Source organism: Protopterus annectens, chromosome 4.part0, assembly GCF_019279795.1.
Source record: "Protopterus annectens isolate FY-2018-M chromosome 4.part0, PAN1.0, whole genome shotgun sequence".
Classification (NCBI taxonomy): Eukaryota; Metazoa; Chordata; order Ceratodontiformes; family Protopteridae; genus Protopterus; species Protopterus annectens.
In genome coordinates this window covers 1,873,963,235-1,873,982,979 of record NC_056733.1, presented here as the reverse complement: position 1 = coordinate 1,873,982,979, position 19,745 = coordinate 1,873,963,235, and the positions used below count along the sequence as shown (strand labels likewise).

At 43.7% G+C, this 19,745-nt stretch overlaps 1 long non-coding RNA gene across 1 annotated transcript in view; it reads right to left on the bottom strand.

Annotated features, from left to right (window-relative positions):
* LOC122800203 overlaps window positions 1–19,745 on the bottom strand; it is a 171,538-nt gene that overhangs the window by 62,310 nt on the left and 89,483 nt on the right. Inside the window, exon 2 of the long non-coding RNA XR_006364555.1 lies at window positions 19,616–19,738. This is a non-coding gene — a long non-coding RNA (uncharacterized LOC122800203). The remainder of the gene's footprint in view (window positions 1–19,615; window positions 19,739–19,745) is intronic.

The following is a 19,745-nucleotide window of genomic DNA, read 5'->3' as shown; positions in this document are numbered from 1 at the left end:
CTCGACAGAGTGGGTATGATCTGGTTCCGCTTTGTTTGTTGAGATACCATAATACCAACATGTTGTCGGACTGTACTGCAATCGTCCCAAGAGGAAGAAGGTCGTGGAGTGCTTGCAATGCCAGGAGCACTGCCCTCATCTCTAGGACACTGATATGCACGTGGGCCTCGTGATCTTGCCATGTGCCTTGGACAGTCATGCCTAGATAATGCTGCCCCCCCACACCCTATCTGTGAGGCACCCATGGTCACAGTGGCAACGGGTTGACAAGGGAGGAATGGGGTGCCTTTCGTTAACTGGTTGGGTTGGATCTACCAACGAAGGTCCTTCTTGCAATACTCTGTTAATAGGATGTGGTGGTATAGAGGCAGTTGTTGGAAGGACCACTGGGAGGATAGAAGCCATTGAAGAATCTGCATGTGTAGTCTGGCTAAAGGTACTAGTAATATGGTGGAGACCATGGTCCCTAGAAGTTTCAGTATAGTCTTTGCTTTGACTTTTCAGAGGTGGAGAAGATGGTGAATTTGTTGTACGAGATTCTGTGCCCTTTCTACTGGAAGACGAGCCAACATGTGTCTATTTCTGCATCTATAAAAGTCACAAATTGAAAGGGCAATAAGGCAGCTTTTACTCAATTTATAGTAATCCCCAACTGGGCACAAAGTTTGATAGTGGCGTCTCTGGTTTGAAGAAGTAGATGCCTAGTGGGGGCGGTCAGGAGCCAGTCGCCCAGATACGGAAACACTTGGAATCCTAGACGTCTCAGGTGAGATGTCACTACTGCCATACACTTGAACACCCTGGGGGCTTTGGTGAGACCAAAGGGCAGAGCATGAAACTGGTAGTGACTGGCTCCCAGCCAGAAGCGTAGATGACTCCAACGCTCTGTCCACCTTTATATGGTAGTACACGTCTTGGAGGTCTATTGAGCACATCCAAGTGTCTTTCCCTAATAGAGGGAGTATAGACTGCAGTGCACCATCCAGAACTTGTCCTTCTTTACAGATTTGTTAAGTTTGCTGAGATCCAAGATGGGCCTCGAGTCCCCTTTACGTTTTGGCACTAAAAAGAATCTGGAGTAAGTCCCGAATGGGGATGGTTTGGATGACTCTGTTTGTGAGCAACTTGTTCACTTCTACAGTTGCTTGATCCCTGTGATTGGGTGGAACATCCGGGATCCTCTTGGGAACATGAGGTGGAAGGGAAAAGGGTATGGAGTAACCTCTGGTGACAATTCTTTGTACCCATCTGTCTTGAGGGATACTTAGCCAGGCTTCTGGATACAAAGAAATGAGACTCCCGACTGGCTCTGGAGAAGCACAGTCGGGCCCCACATCAAGACAGCTGATAGGGCTGGCATCGAAACGAATCGCGGCCTCCCTGGATTTGCGGTCCGCCCCTCCCTCTAGGGTGACATCTACCATTCACTCCTCCTCCTCTGCCTCTAAAGGAGGAGTTACCCTGTGCATCCTGGAAAAACCTCTGGGACTTCTTGAACCACATTTTACCACCTCTCTGACCCTTGGGATATGGTCCAGAGGGGACGGTAAAACATACTCCCATGGCAGAGAGTGTTATCCCTTCTTGCTCTCACCTGGTCCTTAGGTCCAAACAATGAAGAATCATCAAAGGGGGCATTGGTAAAAGTAGACTTGAATGGCTCCGCAAAATTACACAAGCGCATCCAGGCGTGCCTCCTTAGGGAAACTCCTGAACCCGCTGCCCTGCTCGCTCCGTCGGCTGCATAAGAGATTAGCCTCATGGGTGAGTTAACAATGGAATTCAAGGTGGACAACTGAGCAGACACCTTATCAGGGACTCCTTCAGTGGATGTTCCTTGTAGAGTCTCTCCTAACTCCTTCAGGAGATCTCTCTGAAGCCTTGTAAAGTGTGTTGGGTAGTTCAGCGATCTGAGAGTGAATGCCGCTGACAAAAAGATACGCTTCCCATATCTGTCCATCATTCGAGACTCCTTGTTCGGCAGATGGACCGATGAAGAAGTCTCCGCTAGGTCCTTCTTAGTGGCCACCACCACCACCATTGCATCTATGGGAACAGCCTTTGATAAAAATTCCTTCTCCTTGGGGGCTGACAGAAATTTATTAGGTCTCCTGGGGACTGGCTCCACAGCATCAGGAGTCTCCCACACCTTTCGACTAAAAAGTTCTAAAAGTTCATTAAAGGGTGGAGACACCCAAGAGGCTGAAGGTTGAGACCCAAAAGCCTTCAGGTACACAGACTCATCAGAAGGGGTAACAGTGGGCCAGCCGCACCTCTGCTTGAGGATCACTAAGATGTCCACAAAGGTGACATCAGAGGATGACTTGAGGGGACCCTTCTGACTCCGAGGTCGGTGTCGGAGGTAAGAGGATCATGGGAGTCTACATGCTTCCTCTTACATATCTTTTTCCATGGGAGCTCCTTGGAAGGGTATTCTGGGGAGGTCTCGGAAGAATGGGGGCCACTCCTGAGGCTGTAGGTCTCTGCTGTCCAGAGAGGAAGTAGGTGCTGAGATGGAAGTCGGTGCCCGATGGGGAAGAGTGTCGGTACCCATGGGTGGAGCTGATGATCGGGACAGCACACTCCTCATAATCTCGATGGCCGAACTCTCCGGCTCCGAAGACCTCCCCAGATCCAAGGAGACGGAGGACACCACTGGCTCCGAGACAGATATAGGGTCCAAGCTCATCCTAGCCGACGCACTGAGAGGGAGACTCGGAACCGAAAAGGTCCGGTTCCAGGCATCCCTGTCAAGGCCAACTGGGGAGCTTCGGCTCCTAGACACCACGGACAGCACCGAAGGTGTTGGAGCAGAACTTTGCTCCGAGACAACCTCAGGGGGAGCTGGAACCAAGGGTTCAACAGCCAGCGGTACCGAGCACTCCGGCTAGAACACCCAGCACGGCTCGGAGGAATCACAGAAGGGGTAATGGACTCAAGTGGCTCCGGAACCGACTGGGTTGGAGCCAACAGCATTTTCGGTAAGGCAGATGACTTCAGGAGTCTCAGCACTACTCTCTGCACATCTTCTTATAGGCTCCTGGAAGATCTAGAAGACAGAGTGGGAGATCTACACCTCTGTTAATACAGGGGACCTTAATGTAGAGGAGACCGGCAAAAGTTCTCTAGACTGGCTCCGATGTCTGCTATCAGTGGTCAGCTCCGAACTGCCTGGTACCGACACTGCAGCCACAGTAGCTATGTCCTCGATCAGTTCCGAACTGAGTGAAGCCGAGGAGGAAGAAGATTTGTCTGGTTTGGAAATTTTGGGAGATGGTTTCAATGCACCAGACAGCACTGGGGAATGCCTCTTAAAAGGTTTTGTCTTTTCTTTCTTGGAATCATGTGATTTAGAGGAGGAAGACGAGCTGGCCAGGTCTTCCTCAAAAGAGGGCTTAAGGAGACCTTTTAGTAACAATTTATTCTTTCTCTCCTGTAATACCCTGGCACTGAACGAGTGACAAAACAAACACGTTTCTTGTAAATGGATGGCCCCGGGGCAGTACACACAGTTATTGTTGCCATCGGTTATGGACATCTTCTGCGAGCATTTCACACACTTTTTAAACCCAGAGGGTTTATGACCATTTACCTCCTTTGACATATCACTGAAGATGCAGCCAAAGGGACACAGCCAAACACACAGAGAGAGGAATAGGTCCTCTAACTTAAATGGGCCTAGCCCTTACCACACTAGCAGTCACACAACCAAGAGGACTAGGTCCTCTAACTCAAACGGGCCGAGCCCTGGGTAGAAAGAGAAGGGAAAAAAACTTAGGTCCTCTAACTAAAACGGACCTAGAAGTAGGATAGGAGGTCAGAAATAGCAAATCTGGTTACACATGCACACACCAGAAGGAGTCTCTATACAATAACTATGCCTTAGAAGTGATAAGGGTTGACAAATCAGGAACCCTTGTCCGCTAAGGTAAATCCGGCAAAAAACTATACAGACTACTCCACAAAAAATTAGCTTAAGCCAACAACGCAGCACACTAAGAATACTAAATAGCCAAGCTCTAAAGAATACTGCACACAAAGGTTAAATTAAGCGCAAACGCACCTTGAACACTAACTATTAAACTACCAATATTTGAAATAACTAGCCCAATAAACAACAACTAAAGGCAAAACGCCCAGAAAGAAAGTAACTGGCACACAGTATACCAATGAGAACAACAAGGCCAACAGCCAACCAGTTCTCAACAATAATTAGCTAAACAGAGTAAACCAATATACTGTAATTGACTAAACTACTCTAATGATAGGAAAAATCCCTAGCAAATGCTATATAATTCTATATAAAGCTGAAAAATAGCACAAAATAGTAAAAAATTGGCAAAATGTGTTAAACCTAGCCACGGCCAAGAAGAAGCACATCTGAACTCGTCAACGTGGCCAACGAAATCTGGGGATTGTACTGGTGCACCATAGGATAGCTACCTAGCCACGAGCCAACTAGAAGACTTTGAGCTTGCAAAAAGGCCGAGTTGGAGCCAAGGATCTGCTCCGAACCCATATGTTACAATGAAGGCGAGACAGGACTACAGAACATCTGCTACTATGAAACCATATGTGCAAGTCGAAAAGATTTTAGTATTTATGCCAGAACAAGAACCTGGACCCTCTTCAGGCTCAGCTGCTTCTGTTTTTTGATTATTTATGTGTCATCATAATCTCGCCTTTCATATTCCTCTATCAAGGTGCATTTGTTGGCCATTTCTGCATGTCTGCCCTTCTATCCTCCTTTTTTAACCATACTAAAGTTAAATAGTTTTTGAAAGGGGGCATTGCATATTCTTTCACTATTCACTAAGCAATGTGTGGCTCCTCCTTGGTATCTTCATTATGTGCTTGAAAAGCTTAATCTTTTTCCATCTGACCCAGCTCATCAGGCTGAAATGAGGTTCTTAACATTGCTCTGTCTTCTGCTAGAAGAATACCTGTGCTACAGGGAATTAGAGCCTGTCAACCCTACCTAAGTTTTCGCAAGGACAGCTTTTCTTTGAGAATTAGCCTTCTTTTTATGGCAGAAATGGACTCAGAGTTTACTTTAAGCCAAACTATTGATCTCCCTGACATTTTTCCTGAACACAAGAACAGGGGAGAAAATTATTTTCACACCCTGGATATACTCAGGCTGCATAGATACTACCTAAAGAAAAAAAACTTTCAGGAGTGCTGATCAGCTGTTTGTCTGATATGAAGGTAAAAGGAAAGGACAACCAGTGTCAAAGCAGACACTTGCTAGGTGACTGTCTCATGCTAGTGCTTTTTGTTATACTGACCGCAATAAGTCACTTCTGGGCAGGGTTAGGGCCCAATCTGGTGGCTTTCTGGAAAGGACTGCAGTCTAGAAGTATTATAGAGGCAGCAACTTGGTCCTCTGTTCATACCTTTACAAAGCACTGCAAACTGGATTACTCTTCCAGGTCCAGAACAGGTTTGCTAGGACCATTCCTCTGGAGCGCCTGGAATTTTAATTTATTTGCCACCTCTCTTATTAATTTCTAAACTGTGGTAATCTACCCAAATAGCGTAGCCTAGTGTAACAGTGATCTCTATGTTTAACAAAGAAGAGTTGCATAAGTAAACCTGCACTGTTGCAGTAGCTGCCACTCTCTCCAACATCCTTATTTTAGTTTTTTTTTTCTTTTGTGTTAGCAGGGTGTGGATGTAGACACCCTTTTGTATACACTATACTTTTGGGTTTCTTTCCCAGCATTGATTTTTCAGTGCTCTTGCCTCTCTTCTTGGGCAAAAATGCTCTGAGGATATTCACACTCTGTCTTTATATTGGTCTCTTATCAAGCTCCTAACAACTTGAGTACACCAAAGATCCTCTTAAGCTTGAAAGCTGGCCTGTCGCAAGGGGTACGACCCAAACAGCTTAGGCTACTGCAGCAGTGATCTATTAGAACACCTACCATTACAGTAAGTTTACTTACACAACTGTACATTACAAAATAATAGTTAGCAGTTTCAGGATGAATCCTATCTTTATGCCTAAAATAGTTGTCCCTTAACCATAGACTGAAATGTGGATATTCCAAAATCCCAGAACACATTTGTTGGATGTCCACAGATAACTGTCATGTTACTTGGATAGGACCAAGTCCATCAGGTAGATAAGGCCAGTTGTTTGTAACTTTTGCGCATGGGACGGAAGGTGTACTGATTGATAAGCTGATGGTTTCTAAGTGGCTGGTGAACTATAATGTCTTCTGCTATGAAAAAAAGGCAGGTCTCAACAGGATTGCATGGGAGCACATTCTGCCAGGCCATCAACATATGTGATTTTGTGAGGCAGCCATCTGATCATCTCTTCATATGTTCTCCAAGCACTATAATCTGGATATTCAGGGTAAGACTGGGGTTTGGAGTGGAGGTGCTTCATGGTATCCTTTGAAGAAACACTTCAAGAGCAAGAAGATACCAGTCACATTTTTTGTGACAGCCATGGGAGTCTGTTCCACAAATATTGTGAATATTACTGCAGCAGTGACCCTGCTGTGAACACTGTACAGCTGTATGAGAACTCATATTAACAGATGTCCAGGTGGGCTTGTTGCTGCAGTGCAAGCTCCCCAACTCCCTTTTTCCTTTTTATTTTCTGTGTAAAAATCTATCACTACAGATTCAGAAAAATCAAGGTCTCTCACAAAAAAAAAAAGTTGTAATAAAGTCTCTCTTCCAGATACACAACACGGCAGAAGACCCAGAAAAAGGTGCTAACCAATGCTTCTTATCTGGGATGCAGGACTGCATGTCTGCATACAGAGGATGTTGGCCTGCATCCAGATGTATGCGGGGCTTTGGGAGTTGGGTCATTTGTGCGAATGCTAAGCTATGGGTGATCCTCAAAGGTTATAAAAACTACTCTAATACTAACTCTAGTTAGAACTGGTTTTCTTATTATGCAAAGTTCTATCACAACTATGGTTTAAGAGGTGGGTGCATCAGGAATAATAAGAGCCCTTCCTTTTGGTTCTCTATTTTCAGACCTGAAGCTGACCCACATTTTCTTTTTCTTTCCTGGGTGAAGGTACATTTTCAGGGACTCTAAAGTCAGAGGATGTGGTCCCAGGACCTAAAGGATTGGCATACAAATTACAGAAACATGGCAATCTTCTAACTCTTTCAGAATTTAAGTTTCTGAAATGAGGGATCCTCCAACTTGTAGAAGATGCCATGGTAATACAATACTTTCTTTCCTGTTATCTTTTTACCTGTGAAACTAATTCTGTGACACAAGGGCCATCAAGGCAGCCATCATGGTGTTTCTGGTTTGTCCAAACTCTTAGTGACCACAGCATTTTGGGCAAGTGGGACTCCCACAGTGCTAAAACTGCTGGACCCATGTCTGCTTCAGCACATGTGTATCCCACAGCAACAACTCACACACTGCTTGGTGGTGGTCATACTTGACACTTGTGTTGACTGCTGGCACAGGTAGCCTGAAATGCATGTCAAGTGCATTAGACTGGGTTACCTCTCTCCTTTAAGGATAAGAAATATGGCATTCTCCACTCATTTACACAACCCCTGTTTGTTTTATGCTCCTGTGCCTGAGTCACTTAATTGATCCTGGCCATATAGGTTGCTATCAAGGCATTATCACTGCACCACAGAGCACTCCATGGTAATGTGGTTCACCACTGAATAGTTAGGTACTTTCTTATAGCCATTATGCAGACCAGCAGTTACACTTTGGCCAAAGGTGTACAAAATAAATCTGTTCAAGCAGTTTTCATTCCCTTACACCAAGTCAAAGACACAGAGTGAAGTAGGACATTTCTCATGGCAAAAAAAATGATGGTCTTCCAAAACTGGGCCCATTAGCATCTCATATGAATCACCAGCTATTATGCATTGTTTAAGACTTCCTCACAAAAAAAACTTGGATAATAAATGTCTTTTCCAAAAATTGGGATCTGGGTTTTCTTTATTAATTTCCTTAAATATGGCTGAAGGTAAATATGTATTCCATCCTAATCTGCATGGAAAGAAGTACAATTGTGAAAGATACCTACCATAAAGAATAGTTGTGCAAAATCTTATCATAACCATAGATGTCCTTCTGTTCTATGTTGCAGTATTCTTAACATGTGGGAAGTCCTCGACTCAACGACCAGATGTCCGGCCAGTATACAACAGCTTTTTAGCTACTGCAGGTACATGGGATGTCACACAAATGGTCTGATAACGTCAGTCATAAAAGGACATCCGCACGTACAAACCTCAGAACTGAAATGCCTCATAAGGAACATAAGAGCTAAGGAACTCAATAAGTCATCCAAGGAATAAACAAGATGCAGAGGGGAAGGTGAGAGGGATAGAATATTGCAACATAAAACCGAAGGACATCTATGGTTATGGTAAGATTTTACACAACTATTCTATGTCCTTCTACTCAATATTACAGTATTCTTAACATGTGGCAGAATACCAAAGCTCAGTAGGAACCTTGGGAGGAGGAAGGAGCAGAGGAACTCTGTGCAGAGGAATTTTCAACTAAACCATGGAGAATGGCAATAGCAAACCCTGATCTAGATCTGGAAATGGTGTCCAACTTGTAATGTTTAGTAAAAGTGTGCACAGAAGACCATGTAGCAGCCTCTAAAACAGAGTTAGCATCCAGACCTTTAAAGAATGCCCGAGGCAGCAACAGATCTAGTGGAATGAACCTTAACAGGCGCAGCAAGAGATTTTCCATGGCATTCAAAGCAAAAAATTATAGCCTTGGAAATCCAGGAAGAAACTGTCTGTTTAGAGACATTCAGACCCACAGCCCTGGGATGGAAAGAAATACAAAGATGATCAGATTATCTGACAGTCTTAATCTTATCCAAGTAAAAATCTAAGTTGTCTATGTACATCCAAAGTATGCAAGATCCTTTCGTTAGAGGATTGAGGAGAAGGAAAGAAGGTGGGCAACTGAACAGATTGATTAAGAGACATCTCATTCACCACTTTAGGCATAAAAGAAGGATTGGTATGTACAGAAACCCTGTCCTTGTGAAAAACCCAGAAAGGTGGGGGGTGCCAACAAAGCCTGAATGTCAGAAATCCTCCTAACAGATGTCAAAGCTAACAGAAGCACAGTTTTCCAAGTACAGAACTTCAAAAAAGCAGAGACTGCAGGCTCAAAAAGAACCCCAGTAAACTTCTGTGAGATATAATTCAAATCACAAGGAGGAAGAACTGTTTTCCTGGGAGATTTAATATGTAGGACGCCTTTTAGAAAAAAAAAAATCACCTCCAATCTAAATGCTAAAAGTGGAGATAATGGCAGACATGCAGAAAGAGCAGATAAGTAAACTTCCACTAAACAGTATGCCAAGCAACTGTCAAGTAACTCACACAAGAAAGAACGAACTATAGTAATATCCACTGCAAATAGATCTTGATTTCTGGAAAGGTACCAGATGGAAAATCTTTTCCATTTGGATAAGTAGGATTTTCTTGTATTGGGTTTCTGGCCACCTGCAAAACACTAAGCACGTCCTATGAAAAAAGGTGCCTGAAAAGAATCAAAAGTCGATCACCCACAGGGTCAACTGTTGGGTTGACAGATGTGGATGAAACAGAGATCCCTTGTCTTGTGTTTGCAGGTCCACTCTGAGGTAACGTGTGATGACTGGCCTTGGCTAAATGCAGAAGAGGGAAAAAATGCTGTCTTGGCCAAAAATGAGTCACCAGCAACATTTTTGGTTGGCGACTTTCTGAATTAGAGGGAAGGAGGGGGGTTGCATAAAGAGACACTCCCTTCCATGAGAAGGATAGTGCATCCATCTTCCAAGTCAGAGAATGTGGGAGTCTGGCACAGAATAGAAGTTGTCTGTTCAGAGTGGAGACAAACAGATCCAGTAGAGGAGCACCCCACCAGTGGACCAAGTCCAGAAACACATCCCTTTGAAGCACCCATTCGTGGGATTGAGTCAAGGACCTGCTTAAAGTGTCTGCCACAGTGTTTTGAGATGATGGGATGTAAACCACAAGGAGAGTCACCTTGTACTGAATTGCCAATTCCCATGCCGACAGCCAACCTGTAAAGAAGGTAACACTTCACCCCCCCCAAGTTGTTAATATACCAGAGAACAGTGGTGTTGTCTGTAAATATTTCGAATGACCTGGTTGAAAGAGAGGATGGAAGGTCTACAGAGCCAGAATCAGAGCCCTCATTTCATTGATGTTGATATGTTCTCTCATTTGAGAAAATGACCAATGTCCCTGAACCTTCTTGGAAGCAAATGTTGCTCCCTACCCTGTGTCTGAGGCATCTGTGAACAGATGTTGAGATGCTTGAGGCAAAAGAAGAGGTACACCTGGATTCAGAGTTAGCTGTCGAATCCACCACTGAAATTCTTTTTTAGACAGGGGAGGAGAGGAATGACAGACTCCAGAGGATGAGCATGTTGAGACCAGACCTGACTTTAGAAACCATTGAAATTTTCTCATGTGAAGATTTGCAAAGGGCAACATTGGAATCGTAGAGGCCATGAACCCCAGAAGTCCTAGAACCTCCCTGGCTGTAACAGAAGGAAGAGGAAGAAGGTTTTCCAGAAAGGCAATGAGGAACTGAACCCTGTCAGAAGGGAGAAAAAAACATCATAATGTCTGTCTTGAACCTGTACCCTAGAAAGATGTGATCCTGAGAAGGGGTCAGAGTGGATTTTTTAAAATTTATAGTGAACCCTAAGCTTTGAAGAAGGCGAATGGCCACCTGCGGGTTCAGCAACAACTGTTCTGACTGATGAGGCAGGAAAACAAGATTATCCAGGTATAGGTATACCTGGATACCCTGAACTCTTAGAAAGGTAAACACAAGGGCCAATCACTTTGTGAATATCCTTGGGGCAGTTGAAAGACCAAAGGGCAAGGCAGAGAACTTACAGTGCAAGAAACCCACCGAGAAACATAAAACTTTCCTGAACAGAAGATGACTGGGAATGTGTAGATATGTATCTTTGATACCTTGAGAAGCCATGTAAGACTGAGGTGGGATAAGAGGAAAAATAATTTGTAAAGACATGTGGAAAGAACGTACTTCTACACAAGTGTTAAAGTGAAAAAGATCCAGGATTGGTCTCCATTGATCATCTTTTCTGAGAACCAGAAATATCCTTGAGTAAAACCCTCTGATGCTCTGATCCATAGGCACCTCCTGAATTGCGCCTTGAGAAAGAGGAGATAGAATTTCGGAAACAGCTGTAGTTGATTTGCAGGGGACTGAGGAATACCCATAAATGGAGGACGAGTTTTCCAAGTCATGAAATAACCCTGTTGGATGATAGAATCCAGGAGTCCTGAGTGATCCTTGCCCAAATTTGAAAATAGAGAGAAAGATGAAGAGATACAGGAGAAAGACTTGGAAGAGGCTGCCAAAATTCACAGAGAACTGGGTCTGGCCTGAAAGGGCTGCTGAGCAGAAGGAGCAGAAGCAGTAGATTTTGGCTGTGGGGGGGGTCTTCTAACAGTACTTTAAGGCCTAGAAGCAAAAGCAGAAGAACAGGGTGATCTAGCTGGTCTCCTAACAAAGGAAGTCTTAGCAGGGAAATTTCTATTGGCTCTTAGGGACAGGGAGATGAACAGGTGCTTCAAATCTTGAAGTTCATTTCCTTTCTCTTGCATAACCTTAAATAAATCTGCACCTTCAGAACCAAAAAGAGCTGACTTGTCCAAAGAGGTATCAAGCAATTTTGCTTTAATGTCATCTGGCAATGGCTGACGCCTCGGCCAAGAATGCCTCCTAAGCACAGAACCAGATGCAGCAGCTCTAGATGATGCCTCCACAGCAACAGAGCTGCACTTAATGGAATGCCTAGCTACTTGTGAAGAGGCTCTCAAAAGGGATGAAACCTGAGTTTTAATCTCAAAGTAACCGAGCAAGGGCTTGTGAAGCCAGGGAAAGGAGAGCTAAGGAATACCTAGACATATGTGTTTGGTAATTCACTGCTCTGATGGCTAAAGTGAAGGACGTATAAACATTTTTTCCCAGTCTCTCCAGAATTTTGCTTTCCTTATCAGATGGAAGTAATTTAGCAAAAGGGGACAACTAGGATGATTTATCAAAAGCAATGGAAACAACATCTGGATCAGCTGAAGGACACTTGTAGAGGAACTTATAATCATCAGGCACCTTGTAAAATCTATCTGGCCTCTTGGGTGCAGTACAAGAAGAGGCAAAAGCATACAGAAAAGCTGGCATGACTGGAGGTACACCAGGAGAAGGGAATTCCATTTGTACATGATAATAAGGGTCCTATTAAATTGCCAAATGTTTCAAAGTTCGAATGTCTTCTGGTCAACACCATATGATCGAACTTTGAAAAGTTTGAAGGTGAAAGGCAATGGTTCAGTATGCGCAGAATGGGAAAATTTCCCTTTTTCTGCACTGATGTGCAGTCTCAGAGTTGGTATATTTAAGTAGATGGGGTGTGGGGGGTGCAGGGGTCTTCCCAATAGAGCAGGTTAAGTAAGTTTTTTTATTTTTATTATATATTCGAGGTTTCAAGTTTCGCTCATATGCTGTCATACATATGAGGTTCGAAATTTTGAAGCTTCTAATATATAATATAGACCCTATCATAACACCTCTTTTGCTCTTCAGAGATCTGTGAACAGTCCCATTTAAAGAATTCCCTGATCTCATTAATAGTTACACCAAAGGAAATCTCTTCAACAGGAGAATAATCTCCATTATCATTGCTGGAGCCTTCCTGTGTCCTGACAGAGTGCGCTTCAAACTATCTGGAGATATACAGAGCTGAATATATTTTTCTGGCACTTCAGAGTTGTGTACTGGTAATTGTTTGACTAATTTTATATCATTGCTGGCTGACGTCAGAGTTATGCACTGTTATTTTTGCTTCACTGTATAGTTTTTCAGATCTCCGCTGAAGGTGTTGGTTTTCCCATACCCAACCTCCCTATTCCTGTCTTGTTTTAAATTTGGAGGCTTTTGCAGTTGCCCGTCCCCACTGTAGATTTGATCTGGGACACTCCCCCCAGACCCATCTCTTTATCTCATTCTACCTAATCGACTCCTTCTGCACTTGTTTTCAGTAATTTTTAATTTAATTGCATTTCTTAAACTGTTTGGTCTAACATTGCTACATACTCAAGTGTGCTAGCTTGCACTGCATTTGAATTGTTTTTACTGCTGTTTTAGCTACTTTTCTGTATGTATGTATGTATATATATATATATATATATATATATATATATATATATATATATATATATATATGCATACATATATATATATATATATATATATATATATATATATACACACACACACACACACACACACACACACACACACACACACACACACCACACACACCTTTCCTGTAACTTGTGTAGTCCAGATTCAGATTTGCTCTATCCACAACTGTATGTAAGCTTCTGAGCCCCCCCAAGCTTTCTGTGTTGGAGGGAAGCCTTCTAACTTATCAGTGGGAGTGGTAAGCACTAGGTAACCTATCTACCACACAAGGAGTGGATCTGCCCAGAAATTGTAGTTATTGGCCGTTTGGGCAGTTTTTCCATCTCTCTCAACTTTCTGATTTAAAAGCCCGCATTTGCACTTTCCCCCCTTTACTGTAACTAGTTTAGTCTAGATAAAGATTTTTAGTTTTAGCACTTGAATTTGCTTATTCGTGATCAGCACTTGTTCAGAACTTGTAAGCACTAAGCACTCAACCTTCCTCATTATCTAGAGGAAAACAGTTTTGGTACTTACATTCCTCAATTGCTTAGAGAAAAACAGCTCTTGTACTCACTTTCCTCACTTATCTAGAGGAAAAAAAACATTTATTCAGGCATGTCCAAGGGTCAGCTCCCAGTGTTCTCTCCTGTCTATCTGATGAATCTGGGCATCTTGGGGCAATGTAGAAATTGCCTCATGTACACAGACAACCCTCTCCTCCTACCACCCAACACTACAACCTGTGAGAGATGCACTCATCTAGCCAAACTGGAGGTAAAGCTCTCTCCAATCAAGACTGAACTTGACAGTCAAGAGGAGAAGGTAAACACTTGCACCACATCACACTCATCACATAGTCTCACTAAATCTACACTACCAAAATCCACATAGTAACACAAAAACATTTGTGGAGGCTCTCAATAATAATATAAGCAACAGAGACCTCCAAAGCAGAAACGCAAGCAACCTCCATCCCCCAACACAACCCAAATGGCACATACCATGCAGACTCAGTGTGCCACTCAACCACAGCCAATAAGGCAAAACAACATACCCAACACACTTGTCATAGGTGACTCTATAGTCAGGGACACTGATGTCCCACTCACCAGGCTAAACAAGGAGAAGGTTACTGTCAGCTGCCTGTCGGGTGCCAGGATCCGCCACATATCCCACACACTCAGGTCACTCCACAACAAGTACAAATATGACTGTCATTGTCCATGTTGGTGTGAACGACCTGAGACATAGCTCCCTGGACTACATGAAAGGAGACATGGAAAAGCTCTCCAATCTTGTAGCCCAGGCAGGTATGACCCTAGCCCAAGCAGGTATGACCCTAACCCTGAGTAGCATTCTGCCATCACCCAGAATGATGCCGCAGTACAAGGACAAAATGATTGACTTCAACAATTGGCTAAGCTTCTGGAGCCATTCTAAAGGGATCCAGTATCTGTCTGTCTGGGATGACATGGTCGACAGACCACAATGCTTTGTCAGAGATGGCCTGCACCTGTCACCCCTGGGATTCTAGATACTGGCTCAGGTTCTTGCCGCCCCTATATTGCCTTTTTTAGGCAAGGTTCAAATGACAAATTCACCACCGTAACAGGAACAGGCAAGCAAAAACTGAGGATGATGCTACTCAATGCTAGAAGTCTAAATCTCAAAATGCACTCACTCAACGCACTCATTAAAATGGAGAACACTGATATCTGTACAGTGACAGAGACCTGGTTCAAGGCTCCAGAGAGCACCCCTGCACTACCAGGCTATAACTCATACCACACTTTTCGGCCATGTAACATGGACTGGAACACCAAAGGCGGAGGTGTGTCCATATTCATTAAGGATATCCACACCTCCAGGCTAGCTGCTCAGCATAATGCAGCCGAGATTATCCAAGTGCAACCAACTCTGGGCAAAACTGCAATCCAAATTGTAGCTTGCTACAGATCACCCACCATGCCCCAGGATTCCCACTCCTTTCTTGATGTACTGGAAAATATTAGGGTTCAACCAAACACCCTAATAATGGGCGATTTCAACTACCCCACCATTATCTGGGAAAACTACTCATGTACCAACTCCTTCACTCAACGCTTTCTGGAATTCATACACTCCAATGTCCTGGATCAAGTTATCCACACCCTCACCTGGGGCAACAATATCCTAGATCGAGTCATTACCAACATGAGTGATCGGTGTTCCACACCTGAAGTCAACACCTCATTGGTCCGATCCGAACATAAGCTAATTACCCTAGATATCCACATCCTGCCCCCATTAAGGAAACCATGGTAAAAAAATTCTCCAAAGCCAACTTCATGCTTCTTAAGACAAAAGTGGCGAACTTCATGACACCCATGCAGATGGACAATACAGTTACGACTACTGAATCCAACACAATTGCACTTTATAAGCACTTACATGAGTGCATGGATCGTGCTATCCCAAACAGAACTAAGATACTATCCTCCAAAAAAAGGAAGCCAATCTGGTGGTCCCCTGCCATAAACAAACTGCACAACAGAAGGAAGAAACTGTTGCAAAAGAGTAAAATCCCATGAGTGGAGGAGCTCCCTGGTCAGCCTCAGTAAGAAGCTGCGATCCCTGATAAAATCTTCCAAAGCTAGTTACGAAACCAAAATCGCCACTGATTCTAAAGACAACCACAAAGCATTCTATAGCTATGTCAAGAATCTCAGTGGCAACACTCAGATCTGCTCTGAGATACAGCACAATGGCACTAAATACAGAGACCCAACTGATATTGCCAACATCCTGGCAGATAGGTTCAGTGCTAACTTTACCCCCCTCTCACCCCCTAAAGAGCCCATCTCTATACCGGAAGAATGCAATGTTCCTGTAATCATGGCTGCACAGGTAAAAGCCACACTCTCCAAAGCCAGGAACACAGCATCCATGGGACAAGACAACATCCCAGGCTGCGTTCTACACGAAACTACAGAATGAACTGGTACCTCACCTAAGTACCATGTTCAATCATAGCCTCACCTCAGGCTTTGTGCCTGCTGAATGGCGCACATCGATGGTTATCCCACTCCACAAGGGGGAAGCCACCACGGACCCCGGGAACTACTGCCCCATTAGCCTGACGAGCCTGGTCTGCAAGGCCATGGAACTTACCATCATGGAACTTATAAACAAAGACATTGGTAATCTCCAAACTCTGGACCCCACCCAGTTCGGGTTTGTAAAAAGAAGATCATGTCTCCTAAACCTGACAGACTTCTTTGAAGCAGTCACCAAAGCCGTAGACAAGGGTAAGGTGGTTCACACAGCCTATCTAGAGCTTGCCAAGGCTTTCAACACCATCCCCCACTCTGGAATTATAGATAAACTCACTAAACTAAGTATAAATCCCTATGTCACAAGATGGGTTGCCAACTGGCTTACTGACAGAACCCACACTGTGAAAGTAGCAGACTCCAAATCAGACTTCAGACCAGTGACAAGTGGAGTACCACAGGGGTTCAGTCCTGGGTCCTCTCCTGTTTGATATCTACTTCTCTGAAGTACAGGCTAACATAGAAGGTCTTTGGCTAACGAAGTTCGCAGATGACTGCAAACTAGGAGCCATAACTGAAACTCCTAACGATGTGGACATTCAACAAAAGGGCCTCACTGAGACAGATGCCAGCTGTCAAAGCCATGGCCTCAAGTTCAATGCCAAAAAGTGCATTGTCATCCCCTTTTGTAAAAACTCTGTACCCATGAACTACAACATAGGCGGTAGTATACTTAACACCAAAAGTGTGATGAGACCTTGGGACACAGGTGGACAGTAGTCTCTCCTTTGATAATCACATCACCACAGCAGTCTTGAAATCCTTCTACGTGACACCTCATCACAAAAGGTTTCTTTTCCAGAAAAAAAAAGAGGTCATTGTTCCCCTCTACTCATCACTCATTAGACCCATTATAGAGTACAACGCCCCTTTTGGTATGTACCTCACAAGACATCTACAACAACTGGAAAGGCCGCAGAAATAGCTCACAAAGAGGATTACCGGCCTCAAACAGATGCCCTATGCAGACCGTCTCAAAAAACTCCAGCTTTACTCAGTCGCGTATCGCCTAATCAGAGGTGATCTCTGCCTAACATACAAAGCTATGTCAAACCCAGTGCTGCTGGACATGCTCCACTTAAAGAAATCCCAATCCCTCCGAGCTACACAGTCTAGGGACCTAAACCTTGTCACCACAATAAACAGAACATGCCAGAGGGATAGATTCCTGTCCCAAAGACTTCCCATACTCTGGAATAAACTACCTATCTATATCAAACAAAGCTCCTCATTAGCACTCTTCAAGAAAAATATTGATGATTGGATGGGAAATAGAAAATTCACCCCAGGGATCACCTCTGTGGCTCTGCTCGACAGTGGCACAGGAAAATAATTTTCTTGGGTGGCAAAAGCCAGGGTACCTTTTTAGCTGGGCTTGTATAGGCCCCAGGTTCGATAGTCTAGTACCTACCTATGAACCTATTAGATTCCAAATTTGGAGAAGCACATTCCAAAGGAGATGTTATTTGAGAGGAATATGCCAATGAGTCTTCATCAGAGGAAGAGTCATCACTGTCACCAGAAATAACCTATTCCCCAGGTCTCTGAACAGGACAGGATGTAAAGGAAGGAACAGGAATGGTAGAGGCAGGCTTCAGAGCCATAAGAGCCAAATTAAACCTTGAGAGAAAGCATCCCAGTTTGATTGAGGAGTGGAAAGAATATGAAAGTGTTTTGTCTTTTGTTTTTTTCGTCACGTGTATTTCTGCATGAGGAGAAGTGGAGGAACCAAATGTAGCCCTAACGTCTGGAAAGACTTTCAGTTGATCCCTACCTGGAGTAGAAGGAACATCCTCGGGGCACTAGAGCACAACGAGATGTGGTTCCCCTTGCTGGCCCGAACCAGACGTCTGCACTCTCTCAGCGGATGTGCCTAGATCAGATTTCCTAGCAGCTTCCATTGAGGTATCCACCGAGGAACCAGATCCGACCTCCAGATGTAATACCGGGGATCTTCACATCATATGTGGGATATGTCCAAAGCGAGAGGTGCAGCTGAAGAGGACTCAGGCCTAGGTTTGCTTTCGTTCCTCTTCAAAGACGACTCAGTCGAAGGACCCCCATAACCCTCCATAATGTCTTTAGCCAGACATTTCAAACATTGGTTTTCTAGATAAAGATTCAAGGCCAAAAGGCGGCTATGCAAAGTTTTAGGGACAAAGGCCTGGCAAATGGAACAGTGAGTGGGGCCTAAGCAGAAAAGACAAAAGTCATGGCTATCTTTAAGTAGAATCTGCCTTCCACAACTACACTTGCCATTCCTGGATGACATGAACTAAATACAAAAGACAGTAGCCAAAAAGCAAACACCCAACGGGGCACTTATCTGATAGCTGTATTGACCAACGGAATCAGGCAGCAGACCCACGTACAAGTCAAGTGTTCAGAATGGCAGCAGAAAAAGTTCTGAGGTTTATACATACGGACGTCCTTTTATGGCCGACATTGTCAAACCATATGTGTGATGTCCCGTGTACCTGCAGTGGCTAAAAAGCTGTTGTATACTGGCCGAATGTCGGGTCATTGGACAGAAGACTTCCCAGATGTGAAGAATACTGCAACATTGAACAGAAGGACATCAAAAGGTCCTTGAGAAAGGGTAAGTGTAAAGTAAATCAGAATATTTGGGTTTATCTGCACTGTGCTTCTTGCACAACTAGAGTTTTCAGCTTTGCTCAGATCCTTATGAAAGCCATCGTTGGTCTCACACCAGTGTTTCATGGAATAGCTTGGTTAATGAGCAAGGTGGTCATTTATAGCCATCAACTCAAACCTTTGCCTCTCTTTTTAGTATCTTACAGGCTTCTAAGAGGCAACCTCTACCTTGCATATATACCTTTAAAAGATATTATTCCATCAGACCTGTTGCACATTCACCAAGACCAATAATAACATTAATACTTGGTCAAAGGATCTTAATCTATTTTACACCATAAATAGGATATATTAGAGGAATAGATATGTATCAAAGAGGAAACCACTTCTGTGAAACAGTCTTCCACTCCACATAAAACAAAAATACTTCTTACTCTAGTCAAACGTAATTTGGAAAAAAGGATAGGAAACTACAAATTGACTCCTGGTTTAGCACCCATTTCCCTCATTGATAGAGCAGCAAGCAAATGTCCCAACATATACATTTTCTGCCCGTCTTTGAGTTATTCATACTCAAAAAATGGCTAAAAACTAACATGGCAATGTAAGACTAGGCTTCTAAATTTCTTCACAGATCAGTAGTCGACAAGTACCTATGAACCTATGATACATTTCTATGTGGAGTATGTTGGGCAGCTCTAAAAACACTTACCTTTTTTCAAAGATGTAACCAGTAAATTTAGATACAAATAAGACATTGAATAAACCTTCTGAAAGCAGAATAAGCAGCTGTCAATGCCAAATGATGACTTGAACAAAAAGAGTCTATATGAAACTGTGAA